The sequence below is a fragment of the Magnolia sinica genome, chromosome 5 (assembly GCF_029962835.1).
Source record: "Magnolia sinica isolate HGM2019 chromosome 5, MsV1, whole genome shotgun sequence".
In the NCBI taxonomy this organism is placed as follows: Eukaryota; Viridiplantae; Streptophyta; class Magnoliopsida; order Magnoliales; family Magnoliaceae; genus Magnolia; species Magnolia sinica.
The window spans coordinates 33,360,764-33,381,028 of NC_080577.1; the positions used below are offsets into that span (position 1 = coordinate 33,360,764).

General features: G+C 38.9%; 1 long non-coding RNA gene across 1 annotated transcript; it reads right to left on the reverse strand.

Annotated features, from left to right (window-relative positions):
• Nucleotides 1-1,396: 1,396 nt before the first annotated feature.
• LOC131245920 (uncharacterized) lies at nt 1,397-19,009 on the reverse strand. Its single transcript, XR_009171038.1, has 2 exons — nt 18,850-19,009; nt 1,397-1,627 (listed from the first exon to the last, which is right to left on the reverse strand). It is a non-coding gene; the product is annotated as an uncharacterized LOC131245920 (long non-coding RNA).
• Between the last annotated feature and the right edge of the window lie 1,256 nt (nt 19,010-20,265).

Sequence of the window (20,265 nt, forward strand, 5' to 3'; positions counted from 1 at the left end):
CCATCCATTTGGCGAGCTTGTCTTAAGGCTTGAGACGAAAAATAAGACAGATCTAACTATTAAGTGGACCACACGAATTATTTAACAGTGAAAATCATTATCTCTGCTACTATTTGTGGTGTGATCCAAATGATCTTTGGATATTATTCATTTTTTGGATAATGCTCTATAATTATCTCTAAAAATATATGAACGGTGTAGATATAATAAATACATCACTGTGAGGCCCATATAACTTTGATCTCCTTTGAACCGTTCATACAACTCGGAGCTGGAGGAGCATCAGTACTCGTCTTCACACGGCACGTACCTAGCCTACGCTACAGCAGGTCAGCAGCTATATAGTATAGGCTTGGTGTGTGGTACTGACGGAAACGAATTGGCTACTCCCCATGTTGGTGTTCGGTGATCTGTGGGTCCCACCATGATGTATATATTTCATCGATGTCGTTCATCCATTTTTACAGATCATTTTAAGGGTTGATACAAAATATTAGAGGGATAAAAATCTCAGGTGGACCACACCACAGGAAAACAATAATGATTGGATATCCTCCATTAAAATCCTCCTAAGGCCCACTATACTGTTTATTCAACATCCAATCTGTTGATTTGGTCATACATACCTAGATGAAGGGAAAAAATAAAGATCAGCTTGATCCAAAACTTTTATGACCCCCAAAAAGTTTTTAATGGTCAATGTTCATTCAACACTATTTCCTATAATGTGGTCTACTTGAGCTTGGGATATACCTCATTTTTGGTTTAATACCATAAAATGATCTAGAAAAATAGATGGACGGCATGGATGAAACACATACATCATGGTGGGGCCCAAAGAGAACCGACCATCAGACATTCCTCTCCTCTCTCTCTCTCTAAATCTCTATCTCTATTTTTCTCTCTCCTCTTTCAAAATCTCTCTCTCTCATGTTTAGTTTCAAAGACAGGGGAGTAGCCGATCCGATTTTGGTACTGACTACTGAGTAAACTTTGCTGGGGCCCACTGTGAATGCATGTGGTTTATCCACACCGGATCGGATCCATTCGGATCGGATCGGTCCGCATTGATCACGATCCGATCCCGATCCGAAAATCATTTGGATCTGAATTACCTAACTCGATCTGCACTGATCTAGGCCGTCAGTTTGGTTAGGATTGGGTCTGATCGGGTCGGATCCACCGGATCGGATCTGTTTTGTCCAGCTCTAGATATATGACATAATCTCCCATGCTACAACATGGAGGAATTCTCATAGTCTAGACTTCGCATAGATCCAACTTTATTTTCATGCAGGCAATTTATATTTTAGACATGTGAGGCATTCAAGTCCAGTTGGTATAGGTTGTTCGCCATAGAGCCAATGCCAACTTTAATTGAATCAAAGTAGCTAGATACTTAATCTTTTATTCTCAAATTGAAAAGAAAACCTGATTTATCTAACCAAGAAATAGATATCAAATTACGCCTTATAGAAGGCACAAAAAATGTATCTACTAGATCTAATAAATGACCTGACTTTAACCTAAGCTTACAGACTCTAATTACCTCCACATTAACTTCAACGCCATTGCCTACATGTACTGAGCGTTTCACATCAGTTGGAGGCCTGCTCTGTAGCAAGTCCTGCACTGAAGTACATATATGAATAGTTGTTCCTGAATCTATCCACTAAGAATCTACCGATACGTCAATTAGATTGGATTCAAAACAGATTAAAATTGTAATATTGCCCTTCCTTATGAGCCACGAATTGTACTTTATGTGGTCTTTCTTCAGATAGCCCAACATCATGCAAAAGAAGCAATTTTCCTTTTTAGCCCGCTTATGACTCGGTCAAATTGTAGGTTGATTGTCAACTGGAGAACTTAGAGGACCTGAGGATCCCTCATTATAACCATGTTTCCTTTTTTTGTTTCCATTATGTCCAGGTAGATGTCCTGAGGTTACAAGATTAAAATTCTAACTGTTTTCAAAGGATTTTAAAGGTTCAGATTTTTCTGGAGTAACATCCAAATGTAACCATCCCAAGACCATCTCTATGGATTCTATCTGTTAAACATAATTAGACCCGGTTAGGATGGGAACTAGATGTGTTTGAGTTGAAATTTTAACTGGTTGCAAAATATACTCACATTAGTAATTTGTTTACATAAAACAATTCATGAATAAAAAATAAATATCAGGCAAACTTATCAATTCAATTGATTGAGGCTTTCAACTGAACTATCCAGGATGAAGATGGGCCCAAATATCCGATCCTGCTGAGAGTCAATTACATCATCATTACTCCTCCTGTGGGAGGTAGTCAGAACATGCAAGTGACTTTCCTGAACATGAAGCTAAGTGATGCCAATTGAAACACTCAACACCTATGAGTAGGATGAGTCTTTCAACTTTACATCACTTGAAATTGCGATAATGACCGCTTTAATAGAAGTGGGAATACGCCAACATGTCCTAGAGGGGGGTGAATAGGACTTTTTAAGATTTTATGATGATTTAAAAACCTATCAACCCTATCCAATATTAATATGCAAGTATCAGGATTTCTTCAATATAACTCTAATGGCTTCCAAGCCAAATAGAGGATCCAATCATAAAACTATTCAAAACATAAACAAGATGAGAAATATAGTTCATGATGGATGTGACTGTGTGTGAGATGTGATTCTAATTAGTTCTAGGTAATCATGTAAGCATGTATTATGAGAACATTCAAAGACATCACACAAGTATTAAAAGTAAATATCAATCTCAAATACAGTCGTTTTTATAGTGGTTTGACTATATGTCTACTCCACTTCCGGCGGACGCACTCAACCCTTGAGTGTACCGGATCTCGCTAACAGAGGTTTCAAATCAGGTTCACCTCAAACCAGTACAACCTACACAAGGCTGACTCTAGGACCTACACAAGGTACCTAACATGTCTCCACTAGACACAAGTGTATGCCCCACACAAGATCAAGGGTCAACACATAGCACCCAGATAGGCCACACAAGCCAAAGATCCACACAAGGAACCTAGAGTTTATGCCCTATATAAGAGCAAAGGTCAACACACAACACCTAGATTTTTGGCCACACAGGCCCAGGATCAACACAAGGAACTTAGATTTTATGCCCTACACAAGAGCAAAGGTCAACACACAACACCTAGATTTTAGGCCACATAGGCTAAGGACCTACACTAAGGACCTAAGTTTATGCTCCCAAGAGCAAGGGTCAACACACAGCACCCACACGTATTCTCCCGTTGGAGGCCTCTTATGAGGACTTGAAAGGGGTGAGAATCGCCTGTGACCCAATCTTACACAAAGGACTAATCAGCAGGGTCTCTGGACTCTAATGACTTACAGATAAGTAGATGAGCCTCATTTAGCACGTTGATGAAGATTTCCTCCTTTAATGATGAAGAATCTTTAGCTCCCTTGATCTGCGACACTTATGATACTCCAACGTAAGGCGACGGGTTGGGTCAAGGTTATGTTGGAATCCTACTCTATTAAATGTTTTCCTATATTAAAGACAGAGTGATTTCAAGCATCTATGCATTCAAGGTATCCCAGCTCAATGATTTGCCATTAAGGTGATAGCTGGAGGATCCTTGAATGCGGAAGTTCATTCACCAATCCACTCTATCGAATATCAATGAAGATGGTGGATTGAAGAATGAACTCCCATGAGAGAAAAAGGCTTAGGGTAGGTGATCTAAAATAAACACTCAAAAGGTCTATCTATTTTCTTTGCAAACAACCTCAGATAAGCTCTCATTAAATATGCAAAAAGTTCCAACAGAAATAAAACAGTCATATTTTTAACAGAGTTCGATATCATCGAGCATGATTCGATATTATCGAGCGTATACTCTCGATAACATCGAATGGCCGCTCGATGACACAAACTTAATCTGCCAAATGCTTTTGAACCTTTTTTGCCAATAAATCAAAAAAATCGAGCAGGCTTCGATGTCATCGAATTTCAAACTCTGATAACATCGACTCATGGATCGATTCCTTGACATTTGAAAACCTGAGAGCAGACTTGTCTTTGAAACTGAATAGGCATCGATATGATCGAGTATCCCTCGATATCATCTGGTTTTGAATATCAATGATATCGATACGAGTTTTGATTCATCGATCTTTTTAAGGATTTTTCCTATAAACTTGCTGAACAGTTTTGTGTCCTAATTTGATGCCATCGACCAGGTCTCGATATGATCGATCTTCGAATATTGATATCAACAAGTGATTCTTGATACTTCAAACATTTTGAAAGATTTTACTTGAAAGCTTGCTGGACAGATTTGTGTCTCAATCCGATATCATTGAAGATCTGTCAATATCATCGAGGTTGGAGTTTTGAGGATATCGAGGCCCTCTTTGAGATATCGAAAATCACATGATTTTCTTTAACTGCATATTAGACACAAACTGACCATATGTCGATTTTATCGAGCCGTCTCAATGAACTCGAGATTCGAAAGTCAATGATATCGAGCCTGCCATCGATTCATCGATAATTCAGTCCAGGATTCATTGTGGTTGCTGGACATCTCAAGTCCTCATTTCGATAACATCGAGTGAGTATCGAGGACATCGATAACAGAGACCGATTTCATCGAACGACTTATCAATAAATCGACAAAGGCTGAAAACTTAGAGATATTTCTGATTTTGCAAAACAGTTTTCACACCTTAAAGCCTAAGTTGTTCTATCCATTTTTATGGGTTTTATATACCTGGCGTTTTGGGTCAGGGGATGTGAGGCTAAGTTTACCGTTGACGAGTTCGAGCACACATCCTGTTGAGGTAGACGCTTGAATGATCTTCCTAAGGGCTCACTTGTCTTGTTGACTCAACACTCACGCTAATTGACAAACCAGGTCACTTTCAATCCCCCCTTTATCAATTACGTGACAAAACACCTGAATTCCTAGAACAACATCTAGGCCAACACCCTAAATTGTGTGTACATAACTCTTTACACATTTTTACAATGCTACTGTAAGTTTAAACACATAAATATGTAGCTGCTCCCCCTGTCTTCATGCAGCTGCTCCCCCTAACACCTGTACCACCATTCATACATAGATACACACAATTTTCTCCATTTTGGGATTTGTTCACCCCCTTTTTGTCAGTCATTAGCAAAGGGCAATATCTCAATATTAGTTGACTGAAGTTGTAGCATAAAGATATGGGAGAAACAATATAGATCCAGATATTCCAATTCATAACAGATAACGACATCTCTAAAATGCATAATTAGTAAGAGACAGAGGTATAACAGATAACGACATCTCTATACTCATGGAAACCAACCATGCATACCAGGGCAAAGAAGAGTTGTGATTTCGCAAAGAAAATAGCAGTATAACTTCAAACTTACAGAAATCACAATCCAATTCTCAATCGTTAAGGAATATTCAGTAATCACAATTCTTTTCAGCATTCCACAGAATTAACGCATAATTGAGAGCAGATAGACATGGCAGCAAATATATATATATATATATATATATATAGTGTATCAATCACCCATCAAAATATCCAAAATAAAAACTACCCAAGTTTGGCTGTATTTCATCATCTAACCCAAAATTCCGGCTCAACCATGAGCACACCAAAATGAAGTATTTTCCTCTTTCAGAGGATGAATAACCCCAAAATGTTTCAATCCATTGTAAGACAACATGTGGTCTCCAAAAAGAAATCAGCCGCAATGTCCAGATATGGCCTCAGCTATACCAATCCTTCCTTTAGCACTTAAGGTGCTCAAGTTTCACCATCGGTGAGCAAGTCAACTACTTGCTGGGTGGTATGCTGGAGGGCTTCAATTTTGTCCTCAATCACTGTTAGACGTCTTTCACAGTTGTAAAGACACTCGTCAATACCAGTCAGGCCATTCAGCAGATGACGTTCAAGTTGATGGTCCCGGCAATTTGTGATTGACTCAGGACTATGCAACGGCGTACGATTTGATCCCCAAGGCATGAGCGGATACGAGAGTTGATCATTTTTTATGTCAGCCGTCTATGCAGGAGGACTACTCGGTTGAAGGGATGAAGTTAAGCATAGCCGCTGTGCCTACTGGACTGCATCTTGATCGAACCATTCTTCTGGATGAATAGCATTGGTCGTGGCTGATAGGCCCACATAGTGAGCAAGCTTGCATATGAGCACAGGAAATGGCAGTGTATCCCGGTGATCTCCTCTGATTATACGAGTGAGCTGCCCTAGGATAAGGGTTGGAAGACACGCTTGGCCCTCTTGATAAACATCATATATGACATTGAGCACAAAGGGAGTAAGATAACTTTCCTTTGCATCACATGGATATATATTAGTCCCAAAGATGCTATGAAGAATTTTGAAGGAGGGTCCAAGGTGGTTGACATGAAGAGTATTTTCATCATTCTTAGGAACTGTGGTGCCATGACACAGTGCTCGTGTTATCTCACCCCATACACCTAAACCATTTAGATTGTGATCCGTTATCGAGATTCGGTAACGGGATTTGAGTTACTTCTAGGTTTAGTAGACGGCCAAGTATGATTGGGGTAATGAGTTTCGTGTGATGCAAGAGCTCCAATCGAATACATGGGGGATTATCATGAACAATATGGCAGCTATTGAAAAACTAATGAATCAATTCAAGTTGATAGGGTCCACCAAGATTGAGTATATTTTGCCACCCTATAACTTCTAAGAGGAGATATACGCCGAATGGTTCAATGGCGTTGTTAAGAACAATGCGCTCGACTATTATAACTTGCTCCCAAGCTAACTGATTGAGATGAGACTAACTTGTTTCTAGTTCTTTGATTTGGATGATTTGGAATGAGTAAGATCCTTACCTTTGCCTTTCACCATAGTTCTTCTTGGAGGGGAGCCCAGGAAGACAGGTATAGATAGGGAGAAACAACCAAAGAAGAGAAAGAACAAGCTGATAGACAAATCTGATGCTCGTTTCTCTTTTATAGCAAAGTGTCGATGATATCAATATCCCATCAATGTCATCGAAAGTAGGCTCATAAAGATATCGAAGACTGTGTCGATGATCATTAGAAAGACTTAACAGTTAATAACCAGTAGATATCGAGATAGTCTTAATTTGTAACCGTTGGAAGGGACCGGCGGTTATTGCATTATATTCCCGAGAGTCGTCGATGAGATTGAGACACGTCCGATTTCTTCGAGTATGAGAGAAAAAATTGATAAATATCTCTCTTAATATGCAGAATATGGTTAAGACATAAAGACATACCAATATAGTACAAGTTTAACCATATAACAATAAGAAGGCCATAATCCTTAGATATGCCAATTCAGCTCATGTTTGACTTTGACTTGTCATCAATTTGCACATACTCCAATTGATTTTTGTAGGTTGCTAAACCGGTTTGCATCTAGCGGTTTAGTATGTCAGCAAGTTGATTTTCTGTAGACACATAGTCTAACACTATGATCTTTTTCTCAACAAGCTCTCGGATAAAGTAATGTCTAATGTCAATATGCTTGGTCCGAGAATGTTGAACGGAATTTTTGAAAATGTTGATATCACTAGTGTTGTCACAGAAAAGAGTCATGGTTGACTGCTCAATCCCATAATCCAATAGCATCTATTTCATCGAAAGGAGTTGAGCACAGCAACTGCCTACAGCAATGTATTCGGCTTCGGCAGTGGACAGGGATATCGAATTCTGTTTCTTGCTCTGCCAAGACACTAAACAATTTCCAATATAAAAGCATCCGCCACTGGTTGACTTGCGATCATCTAAATTTTCAGCCCAGTCAGCGTCTGAGTATCCAGTAAAGATGCTAGATATTTCGAATGGATACCATAGACCGAATACGGTTGTTCCAGCCACATACTTGATGATTTCTTTAACTACCGTAAGGTGAGATTCCTTGGGATCAGCCTAATATCGCACACATGCTCCTACGCTAAATGATATATCTGGACGACTTGCAGTTAGATATAATAGGCTTCTTATCATACTTCGATATTGATGTTGATCCACACTTTTCCCATTTATATCTTTAGAGAGTTTGAGTATGGTGCTCATAGGAGTATGATAGGTACGACCAAATTCAAGTTCAAATCTTTTAACTAGATCTTTTGCATATTTGCTCTGACATAAAAAGATCCCATTGTGCAATTGTTTCACTTGTAGACCTAAGAAGAAGTTCAACTCACTAACCATGCTCATTTCAAATTCAGACTTCATGAGATCAGCGAAGTCATGAGCAGTATCTTCACATGTGGAGCTAAAGACTATATCGTCCACATAGATCTGGGCAATGAGCAATGAATTCTCTGTCTTTAGAGTGGATAGTGTTTCATCTACACTACCCCTGCAGAATTTGTGGTCCAGAAGAAATTACGTCAGACGTTCATACCAACCATCTGGTGCTTGTTTGAGTTCATAAAGTGCTTTGCTCAATCGATAAACATGTTGAGGATACTTAGGGTCTGAAAATCCCTTAGGTTATTCCACATAAACCTCTTCTTCAAGTACTCCATTGAGAAATACACTTTTGACATCCATTTGAAACAGTTTAAATTTCAAAGCGCGTGTAATTGACATGAGAATCCTGATTGACTCAAGGCGAGCTACAAGAGCAAATGTTTCATCAAAGTCAATGCCTTGCATCTGTGAATATCCTTGTGCCACCAATCTTTCTTTATTCCCAATCACATTGCTAGATTTATCGGATTTATTCTTGAAGATCCATTTGGTTCCAATGATATTTGTATCAGATGGCCTAGGAACCAGTTGTCATACCTCATTTCTTTGAAATTGTTAAAATTCTTCTTCCATAACATTTATCCAATATTCATCTTGAAAAGCTTCCACAATATTTTTGGGCTCAATCTTTGAGGTAAAGTAGAAATGACTATATATATTTTCTATTTGACGTCGAGTTCTTACACCATCATTAGGATCTCCAATGATTTGATTTAGGGGGTGATCTTTGATGATGGGTATGTTAGACGACGGTTGAGATTCATTAGATGTGGTAGTTTTGTTATCTGATTTACCTAGAATGTATGAATCCACATCATCTTCCAATTCATTCAAGGAACTCTCTTCTTCATGAGGTTGGTCATCAACCACCACATTAACTGATTCTTGAATGGTGAGGGTTTTTAGATTGTATACTCTATAGGCACGACTATTCGAGGCATATCCTAAAAAGATGCCCTCATCACTTTTAGATTCAAACTTACCTAGGTGTTCTCTATCTTTTAGGATATAACATTTACTGCTAAAGACACGGAAGTGTTTCAAACTAGGTTGTTTTCGATACCATATCTCATATGGTGTTTTATTTAAGCCTGCTCTTAAATATACTCTATTTATTATATAGTAGGCAGTATTGACTGCTTCAGCCTAGAAGCTTTTGGCCATATCTTTTCCATTTAGCATAACCGATCCCATTTCCTGCAACACTCGATTCTTTCTTTCGACAACTCCATTTTGCTGTGGAGTTTTCGCGGCTGAGAATTCATGGTGAATTCCTTTCTCATCACAATATCTTTGAAATCGCTCATTTTTAAATTCACCACCATGATCACTCCTGATATGATTTATGCAGTATCCTTTCTCATTCTGGAGTCGCTTTGCCATGACTACAAATTCATCAAAAGCATCAGATTTTTCTCGAAGAAAAGCGACCCAGGTAAATCTAGAGTAATCATCCACTACCACCAAGAAGTATCTTTTCTTGCCATGACTTTCAACTTTGGTGGGACCCACTAGGTCCATATGTAGAGGTCCAAAGGTTTTGATGTTGCTATGGTGGTTATCTTTTTGTGTCCAACTTTTATCTGTTTACCCGTTAGACAATCACCACATACAATCTTTTCTTCCTTTTTAATCTTGGGAAGACCCCTTACCAAGCTTTTTGAACTCAACTTAGCTAAGTTTCGATAGTGCACGTAACCCAGCCTTCGGTGCCATAGTTTGGACTCGCTTTTCACAGCCATATTACATTTTGTGGACAATACATTCTCATTGCTACTTTCAATTACGTAGCAATTGTCACTAGTGCGTAAACCTTTCATGATAGATTTTTCAGTTTGATCTAAGATTCTACACACATTTTTTGAGAAGGTGACCAAGTGTTTTTTGTCACAGATTTGTGAGATACTAAGGAGATTATGTTTTAGACCTTCTACACATAGAACATTTTTAATCTTGGGGAGTCCCGGTCCAACTATTGTTCCTTACCCAATTATTTTGGCGGAGCTCCCATCTCCAGGCATGACTGATCCACCATCAAAGTCTGAATACTCATAGAAGTAGGTTTGGTCACCGGTCATGTGTCTATAGCACCCACTATCAAGGTACCATTTTGAACTATTACCAACTTTCAGAGCAGTGTGGATTACTAGGCAATTGTTCTGACTGCTCACATCCTCTAGATTTACACCATTTGTCATGATTCCAACTTCAGTCAAGATCACTCTCTAGGCGGTGAAGCCCTTAAGAGAGATCGGCTCTGATACCAAATGAAATTGCGGTAATGACCGTTTTAATAAAAGTGGGAATACACCAACGTGTCCTAGAGGGGGGGTGAATAGGACTTTTTAAGATTTTATGATGATTTAAAAACCTATCAACCCTATCTTGAATTAATATACAAGTATCAGGATTTCTTCAATGTAACTTTAATGGCTTCCAAGCTAAATAAAGGATCCAATCATAAAACTATTCAAAACATAAACAAGATAAGAAACATAGTTCATGATGGATGTGAATGTGTGTGAGATGTGATTCCAATTAGTTCTAGGTAATCATGTAAGCATGTATTATGAGAACATTCAGAGACATCACACACGTATTAAAAGTAAATAGCAATCCCAAACATAGTTGTTTTTATAGTGGTTCAACTATATGTCTACTCCACTTCCGGTGGACGCACTCAATGTAACGCCCCGAACTTTTCAATACTCGAATTTTGAAAGTTCTCGAGCGTTACCTTAAGATTTAGCGTAATACGTACATGTGTACAATACCAATCCAACAATCTTAGCCTTGCATCCTTGCCCTGACACAAACATAATCATTGGGAATGACCTCCGTTCAAAGATCAAGTAATCTGATCATTGATTTCAAGACAAGACCCTCCATCGAGTGATTCAACGTATGCACCTATCCTTACGAAGATTAGCGAATAACCAATTATCCGTAATGATTTAGATATACATTCTTTTGTAAGAATTTCTTAAAAACATGCCTAGAACCAGGTGGAGCCATTGGATTTCCCAAAACTCACAGATCAGCAATAATTACGAAAATGTCATTGACCTAGACCTCTAAATTCTAGATCACATGGTTCCCACAATCCATCTCATGTGAGATTTTATACCAAGCCTAATGATCATAAACTAACCATACATGTCGAATTTCAGCCCTTAGATCATAGTAAATTAGCTACTTGACCCCTACATCCGTTCATACACTTATCAGATCAAGATTATGACCCGTCCATCTTGTTCACACTATATGAATATGCTTAACCCACCATTAGAATTACAATATGAGGAACTCAGACATGTAAAAAAGTCACTTGAATCTAACGATATACATGTCCTACCGTTAATCACTTCAGAAACTCGCTTTATGTCCATTCATTTACAAAACTGATAGTACAATCACCTAGATACATGACTAAAATACCAACAATCAAGTCTTCCTAGTTTTAGCATGTCATATGACCGTCCATCATGTTTAGATCCGCCAAACGGGCCATGTGAATATCATGATAAATCGATCATCATTAAGAGCTTAGGGTATAGGTCCAAAATACCTGGTGATTTGTCAATTAGATATGCACAAACATTATTTTGAATTATCGAGTAAGCTAGTCCATTTAAAAAGGCATGTGGGTCATCTATAGTCGATTAAGGCCCAAACTGGACCGATGGAAAGAGTATGAAAAATGAGGAATGTCCAACAAATTTTAATATATTCGGACGGCGCACTTCAACATAACGAACATCTGAAGCTACTTGAGAAGTGGATGGAAAAGTTGTACATACCCATTACTATTACATATGCCACCGTTGACACTCTATTAAACTTCGTGGCCCACCCGATCAAAAGACCTTCTCCATTTTCAGACCAATGTCCTAACATGTTGTGCCAATCTCAGTGAACGGAGTGGATTATACCACTTCAAACAATACAGTGAACTCCACAAAAATATTTAAGTTCACGTTACTTCCCTGTGACAATCACACCACACGTTATTCCTTACGTAAATAAGTTTTAACGTTATGGGTCATGTATTAGCGGATCGTGCGGCCCACCTAAAGATCGAATCTACTTCAAATTTGAGACCATGGGTTAGCACGGGGTGCTGAAGACGGTGAATGGAGTGGATCTTATGGAAGATCGTCATAAGTGGACCCCGTCGACTCCAGCTCGATCAAGAACGTGGTTTCGGCCTGAAAAATCTTTCGCTTTCAGTTGTGTAAGAAACCCAAGCAAGTACAATCATAACCGTTCAAAACGAAGGAGATGGGCCTCTGAACCTCTCCACGTCGATCGAAGGTAGAATCTGGAAGGTGGGACGCTGATCTCCCTGGTGATACGCAGGTAGAGAACTGCCTAAGGCGTGCTGCGAAAGAGAAACTTCTGTTTCCTTGTTGCGCAAGGAGTTTCGATCCCCCTGCTGCGCGAGCAGATACGTAAGAAGAGTCTGGAAAACTCTCCTACCTATAAAACCATTGCCCATCCGACTATGAAAGAGGAAAGAGGAAGAAGAAAAGAAAGAGAGAAGGAAGAAAGGAAGAAAGAAAGGAAAAGAAAAGAGAGAAAGAGAAGGAGAAGAAGAGAGAAAGAAAAGAAAGAAGCAAGGAAGGCCAATCCAATCCCACACGTGCATTCGATTTCATTTTTTTATTCCTCAAATCAGGTCTGAGATCTTTAATCCTCTCCTCCCTTCCCAAAACCTTTCTCCTTTATTCTCGGCTAGGAATTTAGAATTCTAAGATAGAGCATAGTTAAGACATCCTTCATATTTCCTAATGCTATATGAAATTTAGTTACAACTAATCCTAACTACTCAAATCGTGTGAATTAGAATAAGGAGAAACAAGTTTTATCCTAAGATTCCTTAGGACACTAATCTTCCTGAGAATGATCGAATAATTAGAGGTGAGGGTTTTTATCCTTTAAGCTTGCACTAATTTAAGTTATTATATTTATCCTGCCTTTCCATGCTTTTAAAGATGTGAATTATCCCATCTTTTCATACCTTTAATGATTTGAATTATCTTGCCTTTCTATATCTTTAATGATGTGAATCATCTTACCTCTCATGTTTATATTTTTCTGGGAATTATCTTATCAATTGATTCAGTTATTATCATTACAATTATTGGCCCTGCGGGGATTACGACATCATGTTAATTATAAGGGATTTCTCTGAATTTTATGTGAGGCCATGGATGCAAGCATTGCTCCTGCCTTATCAAACTTATTGAGTTGGCCATGCCACTCGTCTCTTTATTTGAGTTGGCTCTGCCACTTGTCTACTTGTTGAGTTAGTCATTGCTGCTCTTCTCTTATTATGTTGGTCATCGCCACTTTTGTTGAGTTGACCATTGTCACTCTTCTCTTTATTATTTTGGCCTTCATTGTCGTCTATCTTTATGACTTGGGCATGTGTCTTGCCATTCCAAGACCTTCATAATTTAGTTGATATTCATTATGATTCAGATTCAGTTATATTTGGGATGATTCAATTTATATTCTCTATACGTGCAAGTGATGTGAAAGATGTATTACAACTAATGATTCAAATATTCTATCATGGACGTAATGCGCTCTGGGTAAAGACCCTCTTGGGGCACGTAAGTCCTTGAGCCTTCGGGTAGTGGTGCATAAATTGATGTGGGTAATTCTCAAATGCAGTTTCACATAACTTCAGGATTGGATGTCGCAAATAGTCGCTCCATAAAAAAATCATATCACGTAAATCACCCAACCCATATATTGTGCACTCTGAGGAGTTACTCGTAAATCCACGGTAGCGTCGGCCATGCCGGCGAATATCCGTATATTGAGAGTACGGGTCGAGCTGGTTATCTATAAAACGTATTCTACAATGTGATGATCACTACGTATGATAAGCCCCACACCCTTTGCTAGGCATGCATCTCATGTAGGTTATTTGTGCATGCTAATACCCTCGTGTTAGTGGAGTATGGGACATATCAGACCCTTACTTTACCTGTTATGAATCTCTTGAATTATTTTTAATCTTAAAGGATAACCTTCATTATGAGTAGGGCATTGACCCTCTCCCAACCGTACAAATTATACAGGTGACGTACAGGTTTAAAGACTTAGAGGGGCCGCTTCCTGTAGAAGACTACGCTGAAAGAATTCGAAGCTAGATTGTTTAATTAAATTTATACTTCCGCTACGAACTCGATGAATGTAATAAGCTTACATTGGGAAGGGCTTTGATTATTTTTTTTACATTGATGAAATATAATTAATACAGTTGATTTAATTCTTGTGAATATTACCTTCATGAATGTATATGAATGTGATCCAAACAAAAAAAATAAGGTGTGATTTCAGAGCAATCAAGTTGTACATACTCTGGCCGTGAAAATTCAAGATGTTACACTCAACCCTTAAGTGTACCAGATCTCACTAACGGAGGTTTCAAATCAGGTTCACCTCAAACCAGTACAACCTACACAAGGCTGACTCTATGACTTACACAAGGTACCTAACATATCTCCATGAGACATAAGTTTATGCCCCACACAGGAGCAAGGGTCAACACACAACACCCAGATTTTAGGCCACACAGGCCAAGGATCCACACAAGGAACCTAGAGTATGCCCTACACAAGAGCAAAGATCAACACAAAACACCTAGATTTTAGGCCACACAGGCCAAGGATCCACATAAGGAACCTAGAGTTTATGCCCTACACAAGAGCAAAGGTCAATACATAGCACCTAGATTTTAGGCCACACAGACCAACGACCTACACTAAGGACCTAAGTTTATGCTCCCAAAAGCAAGGGTCAACACACAACACCCACACGTATTCTCCCGTTAGAGGCCTCTTATGAGGACTTGAAAGGGTGAGAATCACCTGTAACCCAATCCTACACAAAGGAATGATCAGCAGGGTCTCTGGACTCTAATGACTTACAGATAAGTAGATGAGCCTCATTTAGCACGTTGATAAAGATTTCCTCATTTGATGATGAAGAATCTTCAGCTCCCTTGATCCGCGACACTTATGATACTCTAATGTAAGGCGACGAGCTGGGTCAAGGTTATATTGGAATCCTACTCTATTAAATGTTTTCCTATATTAGAGACGGAGTGATTCCAAGCATCTATGCATTCAAGGTATCCCAGCTCAATGATTTGTCATTAAGGTGGTAGCTGGAGGATCCTTGAATGTGAAAGTTCATTCATCAATCCACTCTATTAAATATCAATGAAGAGGGTGGATTGAGGAATGAACTCACATGAGAGAAAAGGGCTTAGGGTAGGTGATATGAATTAAACAATCAAAAGCTCTATCTATTTTCTCTGCAAACAACCTCAGGTAAGCTCTCATTAAATATGCAAAAAGTTCCAACGGAAATAGAACAATCATATTTTTTATAGAGTTTGATATCATCGAGCATGATTCGATATTATCGAGCGTATACTCTCGATAATATCGAATGGCCGGTCGATGACACAAATTCAATCTGTCAAATGCTTTTGAACTTTTTTTGCCAATAAATCGAGAAAATCGAGTAGGCTTCGATGTCATCGGATTTCAAACTCCGATAACATGGACCCATGGATCAATTCCTCGACATTTGAAAACCTAAGAGCAGACTTGTCTTTGAAACTGAACAGGCATCGATATGATCGAGTATCCCTCGATATCATCTGGTTTTGAATCTCGATGATATCGATACCAGTTTCAATTCATCGATCTTTTTAAGGATTTTTCCAATAAACTTGTTGGACAGTTTTGTGTCCTAATTCGATGCCATCGACCAAGTCTCGATATGATCAATCTTCAAATATCGATATCATTGAGTGATTCTCGATACTTCGAACATTTTGAAAGATTTTACTTGAAAGCTTGCTGGACAGATTTGTGTCTCAATCCGATATCATCGAAGATCCGTTGATATCATCGAGGTTTGAATTTCGAGGATATCGAGGCCCTCTTCAAGATATCAAAAATCACATGATTTTCCTTAACTGCATATTGGACACAAACTGACCAGATGTCGATTTTATCGAGCCGTCTTGATGAACTCGAGATTCGAAAGTCGATGATATTGAGCCTGCCATCGATTCATCGATAATTCAGTCCAGGATTCATTGTGGTTGTTGGACATCTCAAGTCCTCATTTCGACAACATCGAGTGAGTATCGAGGACATCGATAACAGAGACCGATTTCATCGAACGACTTATCGATAAATCGACAAAGGCTGAAAACTTAGAGATTTTCCTGATTTTGCAAAACAGTTTTCACACCTTAAACCCTAAGTTGTTCTATCCATTTTTAAGGGTTTTATATACCTGGTGTTTTGGGTCAGCGGATGTAAGGCTATGTTTACCTTTGACGAGTTTGGGCACACATCTTGTTGAGGCAAACGCTTGAATGATCTTCCTATGGGGCTCACTTGTCTTGCTGACTCAACACTCACGCTAATTGACAAACCAGGGCACTTTCATCACTAGCATCATTGACTACACCATATTTATGCCCATGCCAAACTATGATCGTTTGTGTTTTTGTCATTGTTCGCATTGGACATAAACGAAACTGCATACAATCCATAGACTGAATCCCAATATCACAAGTCCTAATTCATGAAAATTTTCACCGATTGAGGTCATTGTGGTGGCTAACGCAACCGGATTCAATCCCACAAAAATTGACTTAGGATTGTGATTTTAATCCTACACTCAATGGATTAAATATTAATCAGTCTGATTTGTCCCATAAGGCAGTTGGAATAGATCGTTAAAAAATAAAAATAAAATTGAGGAACTTTACAGAGAAACAGAAAGGTAGGTTTCACCTTCCTCATTCCACCGATCTATATCAACTCCTAAAAGATGGGTAATGGGCTCACAATAGGGCCAAATCAAAACTATGTATGATCTGATCATCATCAATGAGCATTGCAACTCTAGCCTTTAACATTCACATGATAAACAATTGGCATAGAACAAATCAGACGGACGGTTAGATCCTTACATTAGTGTCCATAATATGGACAGATCATATCCAATTTATAATCTCCACATAATGAAAGGTCCATATTCTTTATTGTCTATGAATGATCCATATTATACGCTCATTTTAAACTAAATTATGGCTTAAATCTAAGAAACGGATTCCAAAATTGGCCTCAAAAGGAAGGCACGAACATTAAACGTGCATTCGACATTATCTGAGTTGAGCTTAATTAAAATGGCATGGGCCTATAATGGGAGTTGCATCTGGCCAACCACCAGACTTTACTAGGCCCCAAAAATAACTGGAGTGTGAACATGAAATGTTAAATGAATGTGAACCAAATCAGTCCCAAAAGATAGGCCAAACCTATGCCCCGAACACATGGCCAACGAATGTGGTCCACTAATGGAATGTAATGGCCAATGGGTTCGTTGGATGGCTAACGCAATCGGACGTTGGCCCATTCATGATTAACGCAGCAACATCAAGGCCAATATGTGGTCCGCAAGATGCCCCACTGGATTACTCGCCCCATATGGATGGAACAAAATATTTAGTGTGGCACCAGGCTCATTTGGCAGGCCTGTAGATTGGGCCCACCCAATGAATCAAAGGGCCCAATGATCACTAGGTATGGGCCAAGAAACAAAAGGTCGCTGGCCCATCTCATTACACAAAAGGACCGCGGGCACGAGAGGGACTCTCGTCCGAACTGAATGAAGAGGAGGGGAGGCGGCGAAACCCTAACCCTCTGTCTATGGCCGCTCGCCGATGATCAGCCGCCTCTGCTCTCTCTCTCTTTCGAGAACAACTTCCACAAGGATGGGTGGTTAGGAATGGAGGGGATGGGGCACTTCTCTAAAACAGTTAATGTTTCTGCGGATGTCGCCGAAAAGAATGGCGTTATCAACCATCAGCCTGGGAAGAAATCCTCGAAAGAATAGTGGTCGAGCACCGTCGGCCATGGAGTCCGACCACCGCACAATATAGGAGGGGAAGAGCTCTGTAGCCGGAAACGGACGGCCGAGGTGTGACCCTTCCCTTTTTCCTTTTATTGCTGGATTTGGGAATCGAAATTTCTACTACTGTATTCGGTTCCAACTGCTGTATTCGGGATTAAAAATCCTCAATTGTTGTTATGGGAATCGGAATTCAAAATCCCAAAACTTTCCTGATTTGGGGTTCGAAATCTTCAATTCCTGATTTGGGATTCGAAATCCCTAATTGTCCGATTTCGAATCTTAATCCCCAATTGCTGTATTTGGCAAAAAAAATCCCCAATTTCTGTTTTGGTAATCGAAATCCGAAATCCCTAATTTGCTGATTTTGGGGATCAAAATTTTTAATTCCTAATTATCTGATTTGGGAATTCGAAAACCCTAATTCTTGGATTTAGGGATTCGAAAAAACTCCAATTTTGGGAATTAAAATCCCTGATTTCTGAATTGGGAATTGGAATCCTTAATTGCCTTATTGATCGTCCATACCTGATGCACAATGGCTTTGATACCAACTGTAAGATCTGAATGCGGAATTGCAAGGACTGTGCTATGCATCGGATATGGAGATCTGAAGAACTATAGGGCATACCTTGTTGGGACGCCATTGATGATGTCGGTCAGATGCTGGAGTCTTCCTCTCCTTACACCCTTAGAGAAACTCTGATGGGATTGTTGTTTCAGTCGATGGTGTTGGATTGGGGAACCAGCCCTGATTTATAATGCCGAGGGCAGAGGAGTTTGAAACCCATCAAAACTCCTCTCCCTGAAAGGTTCCACACGAATATTAGTAATCCCAGTTCTATCAAGACATTGTGTGTGTATCACAGTAGTAGCACACCACCCCTTACACGAATTCTGGATGTATCACAACTTAGTGGGGCCCGCTGGTGCACCCGATCACATTATCCAACCCTTAGGACAATCCAGACCGTTGATCAATAAGGCCCACCTTATAGAGTTCGTACAATAGTGTGATGGACAATACACAAGTATTTCAAAATTTCATGTGTGGAGTATGAGTAGATCAAATTAAACTATCCAAAATATGATTTCCTGTCTAGATCATCATAAACCGGAATTTAAGCTTAATTGATTATCTGAATATTGGTAAACATTTATTGGAAGGTAAAAGATGAAAATGTCTATCCTAAGTTTTAGGAGTTTATGAAAGATCTCCAAATTATGATTTCATCAAATAAGTTTTCATGAATCAAAGTTTAGGATTCCTCAACCAGTCTGATTTTTGGATTGTAACTTAGAGATTGTAGGTTCCGCAACTTACTCAGCTAAGATTTAGTTACTGTATGCCACCTATACAATTTTTTAGTTCTTGTATATAAAATAAACGGACATTTATTAAATGGTTAAAAAATTATCCAATGTTCTTATTTTAAAAAACTTGTCTAAAAATTAGCGCTTAAAATTGTTCGAAATTTTTTATTTTGAGAATGTTGACACATGTGCTTCAGTGTAAATTTGTAATCCTGACATATGTAACTCCACTTGGACCAACATGAGGAGGTTCAGGGAAATTATCGCAATCTTGACATGCTTCACTCCACTCTTGACCAAGGTAAACCAAGAGGTACCAATTGAGATTTAATGTCTTTTAACAAAATGGTCATAAAGCCCCACTTATTTTGCTTTTTGGGATTTTCAACCCATGAGACATTAACTTACCCCAACTATTTGCAAGTATTCCCATATATTTGGTGCATGAATTTCTCTTAAAATCATACTTCTACAATGCATAAATTCTTCTTGAAATCATGTGTCAAAATCTTTCCATAAATAAACCTTACAAAATAGAGTTTTTATAACAAACTTTCCATAATAGACTTTCATAATTATCACGTCTCCTTAAAAATATAGACACCATGCTACCTTCTTCACAGACATGCAATAAACATGACTTTCATAAAACGTCGACGATAATAAAATAATTTAAAAGAATAATAAACCTTACTAAAGTTTTGAGAATTTACACAAAAGTCCTTCCAAAGTT